Below are 7,500 nucleotides of genomic sequence, written 5' to 3'. Positions count from 1 at the left end.
TCCATTCCGCTTCGCCTACAACGAAACATCCCCACATACCGGAGGAACTGCACACAAAGAAGTAAAAATGGAACCAATTAATACAATATTTTATATGAGAGGAAAACAAGTACATCACAAACTGACGCACATACTCAAGGACGCCACGTACATAAACACAACTCCAGCAGAAAAAAATGAACATCGCCTCTTCAGGAAACCAGTAAACACATTTCGAAAAGCCTTACCTGAACCAATATATGAATAATACAACTGTTGTACTATTATTTTAGTAAACTAAATGAACTGAAACACCTGTGACGCAGACAAGACGGCATTTCTGTCATATTTCATTCTCATACTTCTGTCACTGTTCTTCACCCAACCTCTACTACTTCTTCTTTCAACCCCACTGTCTATCCCTCATTATCTGATTTGATCCCTCTTGTCTCACCAGCCACGCACATACATCAATAGCCTAAACAGATGTGTAGAAGCCTTACAAAGGACTCCACCACCACCTTCCTCCTCCTCCTCCTCTTCCTCCTCTTCGCTTAACCCACATGGCGTCTGTGTGGAGCAATTACTGAATGGAAGAAAGTAGGTGAGAAGCGAAATAATGCAGAGCTGAAGGAGGGAAGTGGAGCAGGAGGTGGAAGAGGTGTAGTGGGTGCAGAGAGAACAGAATGCAAGATATGAGCGCACAAGAGGAAAGAACGAGGGGGAAGAAGAGGGGAAAGAAGGGAAGAGTGAGAGTGGTAGAGGGTAATAGGAGGAAGGAGTGTAAAGCAAGGAAAGGAGTAAAAGAATGTAGAGGAAAGAAGAGAGGAAGGAAGCAATAAGGTGAAAAAGAGGGAATATATAGTGTGAGACTGGGCAAGAGAAACGAATGAAAGGGTGCAAGAGAGAGAAAGGTGCAGGAGAAAGGAAGGAAAGCGAAGGAGTGTGGAGGAGGGAAGGAAGGCGCGAATGGGGAGAGGAAAACAAGAATGAATGAATGTAAGGAAAAGGAAGGAAGGAATTGCAGTGAAGAAAGAAAGAAAGAGGGAAGGAGAGAATCGATGAGAGAAAGGAAAATAATGAATAACAATGGATGTGTAAAAGGGAAAGAGGCATTGAGTGGAAGCAAAAACGTGTTGATTATGAAAAGGAAGAAGGAAAAGAATGATAGTGAATGAAAAAGGTGAAAAAAAAGGGGAGAATCCACGTGAATAAATTGGGCAGAAAGAAGGAGTAATTGGAAAATGGAAGAAGAGGAAGTAGTAGGAAAAAGAAGAGATAAAAACAAAAAAAAAAGCACAGTAGCGATTTGTTACGAAAGAGGAAATACGAAAGAGGAAATAAAGTAGAGAAAAAACTATATAAATCCGATCACAATTCAGATTTAATTTCCTGCACGAGTTTGTTTTGTACTTTGTGTTGTGGTGGTGGTGGTGGTGGTGGTGGTACAGGTGTTAACGGCTGTGGTTGTGTTGCTGTTGTGTTGGGGCTGTGGTGGTGGTGAACCAGATGGTGTGGAGCTGGGGTTGTTGTTGTTGCTGTTGTTGCTGTTATCGATTTTTATATTGTTTTACAGAGAGAGAGAGAGAGAGAGAGAGAGAGAGAGAGAGAGAGAGAGAGAGAGAGAGAGAGAGAGAGAGAGAGAGAGAATGTTAAAGGAAACCTGGTGTGTCGTGGCGTTGACCACACTGAAAGGCAGGCATCTACTCGTAACTAGGAGTAGCCGGAGATTGTAGGAAGCCGTGCCACGTAACAAGGAACATAATATACCATTTTGTCTCAATCCTTATTTATATTTCCAGTTCACATTACCCACATCAGTGCACTACACATTCTCGATCCAATGGGCATATTTGTTGCTCCAGTCCGGCACTACAATCAGACTTGTAATTAGAACCAGTGGAGTTGGCACCCCACTTTCCACACAATCAGCTACACTGCCCCCACGTTGGCACCACTCAGCCCGACTCGTCCACCTGGCAACCTAACGCCGTTGGCTGCTAACTCCTGCAACCATACACCAACATAACTATTCTTACACAACCCTCACTATGCATCGCCCGATAATGGACAGTTGTTACCTAGCCCAACAATCACAATTCACTTTGTTCTCCCTGATAAGGAACATTATTTATAGAACCCGTTAAACACACAATGAATACTTAACACTTAAGTGTAGTTATCAATGCCTCTGAATAACACCTTATCCAATTGTGTGCAATAGAAAACACAGTGAAAACAATTACCAGGAAAGAAAAGAGTAAGTGTACTCACCTCAAGAGTGCAGGTGTGTAGACTCTGGGAGACGGGAGGAAGCAAGGCGTGAGGTGGGAGGTGCCTGTGGGGAGAGACACACTGTGCTTCATGTTCTTACATTTATACTCCACAAGCACAAGTCTGTACCTGTGTACATCTATCTATTTGTATCTATCTGAATAAAACACACACACAGAGAGAGAGAGAGAGAGAGAGAGAGAGAGAGAGAGAGAGAGAGAGAGAGAGAGAGAGAGAGAGAGAGAGAGAGAGAGAGAGAGAGAGAGAGAGAGAGAGAGAGAGAGAGAGAGAGAGAGAGAGAGAGAGAGAGAGAGAGAGAGAGAGAGAGAGAGAGAGAGAGAGAGAGAGAGAGAGTCATCCAAAAATGTACTCCTTGTTTGACTCGCTATAATTAACTGATATTTTATTTTTTTCAAAAGCAGTTGGCCAAAATAATAATATCAGAAGTAAGACAAAACTTTGAAGAAAGAACATCTGTCATAAAGTGTTACTGGAGGCACGAAAATGTCAAAGAAGTGCAAAGACAATTCAGAAGACACTTTGACAGGGATCCACCCAGGTGACGCACCATTGCTCGCATCACAGCTAAGTTTGTACCAGATGGAACTGTTCACGACCTCCATAAGCAGGCGTGTGTAGTAGTAGTAGTAGTAATTGTAGTAGTAGTAGTAGTAGTAGTAGTGGTTGTAGTGGTATTAGTGGTGGTAGTAATACTAGTGGTAGCAGTAATAGAAGTAAAAAGAGTAAAAGCCTTTGTGAGAGGAAAAAAGTAGTAGTGGCAGTAATAGTAGTAGTAGTGGTAGAGGCAATATTTGCGATTTGTTACTACTACTACTACTACTACTACTATTACTACTACTACTGCTACTACTACAACTACTACTACTACTACCTCTAGAACTATTACTACTACTGCTGCTAATAATACTATGTGAATATTAATAGTAATGCCTTAAAAATTGTTGCAAAAACAGCTGCAGTAGTAGTATTTAAATTAGTAATAGCAGTAGTAATAATAGTGGTAATAATAGTAGTAGTAGTAGTTTTTGTTGTTATATTGTTACTATAATTGTTATCAATATCACACACACACAGTAGTAGTAGTAGTAGTAGTAATAGTAGTTATAGTAGTAGTAAGAGTAGAAGCAATAGTAGTTTTAATAATTTAGTTTAATTTAATTATTTGATTAATTTTATTTATTTATTTATCTATTTTATTTTATTTATCTATTTATTTATTTATTTATTTTTTGGGTAGATATATGGTGTTTTTTGGTGGATATGAGTGTGTTCGTTGGTTGAACAAGTCCCTGTATATCAAGTAGACCTTTGTGTGTCGCTCAAGTACCGAACGGCCTGGAAACACTGAGCCAAAGGGACGCCGCTCAGTCTGCAGCTAGTGTGGCGGCGTATCTTGTATGGTGCGCGTGTGTATCGCATTGTGTTCCTCCTCAAAGACTTAGTGGTGGTCAAGATAACCAGGATTGGCCAAGCCCTCCCTGAAGTGTGCTACCAGTAGTGTACCAGGTGTGTTGAGTAGCCGCCAGGTGTACAGCCATACGTGTGTTGTGTACATGTGCATGTTGTGTACAGAAAGACCTCCTGCTGGTGTTTTGTTAGTCCCATCATGCCTCTGGCCCGGGAAACTACACTTGCCCCTCTTCTCAGAGACGCCATCTTGTTGTGTCAGTCCGAGACGCCTCCTTCCCCCACCTCTCTCCCCACCACCCGCCAGCCACTCCTTCTCACTTCCGCCAGCATTTCTGGCCGCCCAATAGCCAGCAGCCCCTTCACGGCCACTACCTGCCAGCACGCCTTCCTGTCCTTATCTCCTCCCACTCCCTCCCCCTACCCTCAACCCACTCCTTCCTAAGCCCATTTCGCCACCCACTCCTGCCAGGCCCCTACCAGCAACCCACTCCTTCCAGCTCCCAGCCTGCCAGCCGCCCCTTCCCGCCCCCCACCCACCATCCACTCCTTCCGGCCCCCACCCGCCTCAAGCTCCTTTCCCCTTTCAGCCGGCCACACACGAGGTGCTCTCCTCGCTCCCTCCCCCCACTCATGACGTCACGGACGGCGGTGACAGTGACTGGCTGGTGTGAACCGCACCTCACACTCGCTCTACCTAAATACTGCTACTACTACTGCTACTGCTGCTACCACTGCTGTTACTATTACTACTGTTACTTCTACTGCTACTATTACTACTACTACAATTACTAGTGCTACTACAATTATGTTACTACTATTACTGCTACTGCTGCCACTACTGGTGCTACTACTACTAATAATAATAATACCTCCACCCCATGTTTATTGATGTGTCAATTAGGGGCTCCATTACTTGGAGGTCATTAGCCCCAGCTCCCGCTAATGACTGTGGCATCCAACCATATCTAATACTCTATAATATAAACATTAGTTGTTAACTATAAATTTATTCTACCTCTACTCTATCTACTCTTATGCCACTCTCCACCACTGTAGCCTCCTACTGCTGCTACTACTACTACTACTACTACTGCTACTACTATTACAACTACTAAAATTCTGTTACTACTACTACTACTACTACTACTACTACTACTACTACTACCACTACTATTACAAGTACTGCTACTACTACTACTACTACTACTACTACTACTAATACTACTACCTACTACTACTATAATTACTACTGCTACTACGCTTACTTATGTTACTACTACTACTATTACTACTATTACTACTACTACTACTACTACTACTACTACTACTACTACTACTACTGCTACTACTACTACTCGTTCTACTTCTACTACCGCTACTAATACTGATATTAGCTCTACTACTACTACTACTACTACTACTACTACTACTACTACTACTACTACTATTATTACGATTACTGTTACTACTATTACTTCTATTAGTATTACTATGACTATTATTATTATGACTACTTTTAGTACAAAAATGAATACTACTACTATTACTACTACTACAATAATTATTATTTCGAGTACTCATACTACTACTACTACTACTACTACTACAACTACTACTACTGTTGCTACTACTACTACTACAACTACTACTTCCTTGCAAGCCTCCCTGTCCGCTTTACCGTCATTCCTTGATTCATATTTTTTATTATTTATATTGTTATTAGTGTGTGTGTGTGTGTGTGTGTGTGTGTGTGTGTGTGTGTGTGTGTGTGTGTGTGTGTGTGTGTGCAGGATTACAGATAAAAATATTATTCATGGACACTGTAATTTATTCGCGGAAATAACAAACAAAAAATCTTACAGTGCACTATTCTCTCTCTCTCTCTCTCTCTCTCTCTCTCTCTCTCTCTCTCTCTCTCTCTCTCTCTCTCTCTCTCTCTTGTCAGTCAGTCAGCTGTTTTCAAGGTCGCTGGGCCTCGCTCCCCTCCTGCCTGTCTTGTATGATGCCACGTAGCATTTTACAGGAGTACTTTTAATCACCGCAGTAATGTTCTCGTGCCATGCTTGTCGGTAAATTATGTGCTTTTTAATGACACTTGTCTTGTTATAACACACACACACACACACACACATACACACACACATTTGCCTGCTGTCTCTCTCTCTCTCTCTCTCTCTCTCTCTCTCTCTCTCTCTCTCTCTCTCTCTCTCTCTCTCTCTCTTTCTCCATCCTTCTCCACCCGCGCATCCTCCTCCTAATAGTGGTAAATCTATTATTATTATTATCATTATTATTATTATTATTATTATTATTAGTAGTAGTAGTAGTAGTAGTAGTAGTAGTAGTACTAGGAGGAGGAGGAGGAGCAGCAGCGTCAGTAGCAGCAGCAGAAATAGTAGTAACTGTGGTAGAAATAATAGTAGTCACAACACGCCCCATCGCTACCGCAACACAATGTGTACGCCGCGAGACATACAAACGGGAGGAGAAACTTAGTCTGGAAAGGACTAACAGAAGAAGAAACAACCATGTGGGTGAACAACACTTACACAGAATTAGTTGGGTGGTCGACATGTCATCTGTTCGATCCACCAAAGTGTGCAGCCACCAACAAAATTGTACAAGAGATGGTCATCCTCCTCAACAATTACTTACAAGAGTCACCCCTCGCACCGTATGCGATGAAATTATTCTTCACACTGCCAAAACTCTTCTTTCAAAAGACACATAGAAATGCGAAGGTGGCGGAAAACGTGAAAGCCGTCGCAAGAAGAGTGGGTCTATGGCAGAACAACCAACTGGATGAGCTCCTGGAGGAAGCCCGAGCCATCCAGAAGAGGCTGCCAAGGCCATCAAGAAACCAACAAGGGCAGGAAGACAAAGCCCGTAATTTCGCTGGCAATATGCGGCAAGGACAGGTGTCCAGGGCTCTGCGGGCACTTAATGAACAGCAGTCAGGTGGAGTGTTGCCCCTCACCAGGGAAACCATCCACCTGCTGAAGGAAAAACATCCTCCCCCAGTGACGAGGAGGGCCTCAGGATGCAGGGGCCTTTCCACAAGCCCAATGATGTCATCTACGAGGTGATTACTGGAGAGATGATCTGGAAGAAGTCTCTCCAGACACACAGCAGTGCTGGTCCCTCAGGACTAGACGCTAGAGGGTGGCGTCGCCTGTTGAGCGGCGCACTCTGTGGCAGCGCCGCTAACGACCTATGCGGCGCCCTGGCAGCACTGGCGAGGAAGCTTGCCACCACAAATTGTCACCACGTCGAGGCTCTCACAGCATGCCGATTAATTCCGCTGGACAAAAAGCCGGGATGCAGACCAATTGGCATCGGCGAGGTGATAAGACGCATCGTGGGTAAATGCGTCATGACGGTGGTGAAGGACGACGTAAGGAGGGCAGCGGGGAACCTGCAAGTATGTGCAGGACAGCAGGCAGGAGGGGAAGCCGCCATCCACGCTATGAGGGAAATGTTCAGTGAAGACAATTGTGAAGCGGTGTTATTAGTGGACGCCAAAAACGCTTTCAACACTATTAACAGAAAAACAATGCTTCACAACATTCGAGTAAAATGTCCCTCTCTGGCACAATATGTAGAAAACACATATAGTGACCCCTCGGATTTGTACATATGTAGTAATAGTGGTAATAGTGTTAAGGTGTTAAAGTCCATGGAAGGGACAACACAAGGTGACCCAGTGGCCATGGCGATGTACGCCCTCGGACTTTCAGTGCTGCAACAAGTTATCTCATATGAGAAAACGAGTGTGAAGCAAGTGGCGTACGCGGATGACCTGTCAGGGGCCGGCAA

At 43.7% G+C, this 7,500-nt stretch overlaps 2 long non-coding RNA genes across 3 annotated transcripts in view; one reads left to right on the top strand and one right to left on the bottom strand.

The window, feature by feature from the left end:
• The window catches only part of LOC135095194 (uncharacterized), a 35,392-nt gene that overhangs the window by 18,035 nt on the left and 9,857 nt on the right, over window positions 1–7,500 (top strand). The window lies entirely within an intron of this gene.
• LOC135095193 (uncharacterized) overlaps window positions 1–7,500 on the bottom strand; it is a 35,085-nt gene that overhangs the window by 19,587 nt on the left and 7,998 nt on the right. For both annotated transcript variants that reach the window (XR_010264115.1, XR_010264116.1), the window contains exon 3: window positions 2,254–2,317. This is a non-coding gene — a long non-coding RNA (uncharacterized LOC135095193). The remainder of the gene's footprint in view (window positions 1–2,253; window positions 2,318–7,500) is intronic.

This window comes from Scylla paramamosain, chromosome 48, assembly GCF_035594125.1.
Source record: "Scylla paramamosain isolate STU-SP2022 chromosome 48, ASM3559412v1, whole genome shotgun sequence".
In the NCBI taxonomy this organism is placed as follows: Eukaryota; Metazoa; Arthropoda; class Malacostraca; order Decapoda; family Portunidae; genus Scylla; species Scylla paramamosain.
This window is presented reverse-complemented; position numbering and strand designations above follow the sequence as displayed.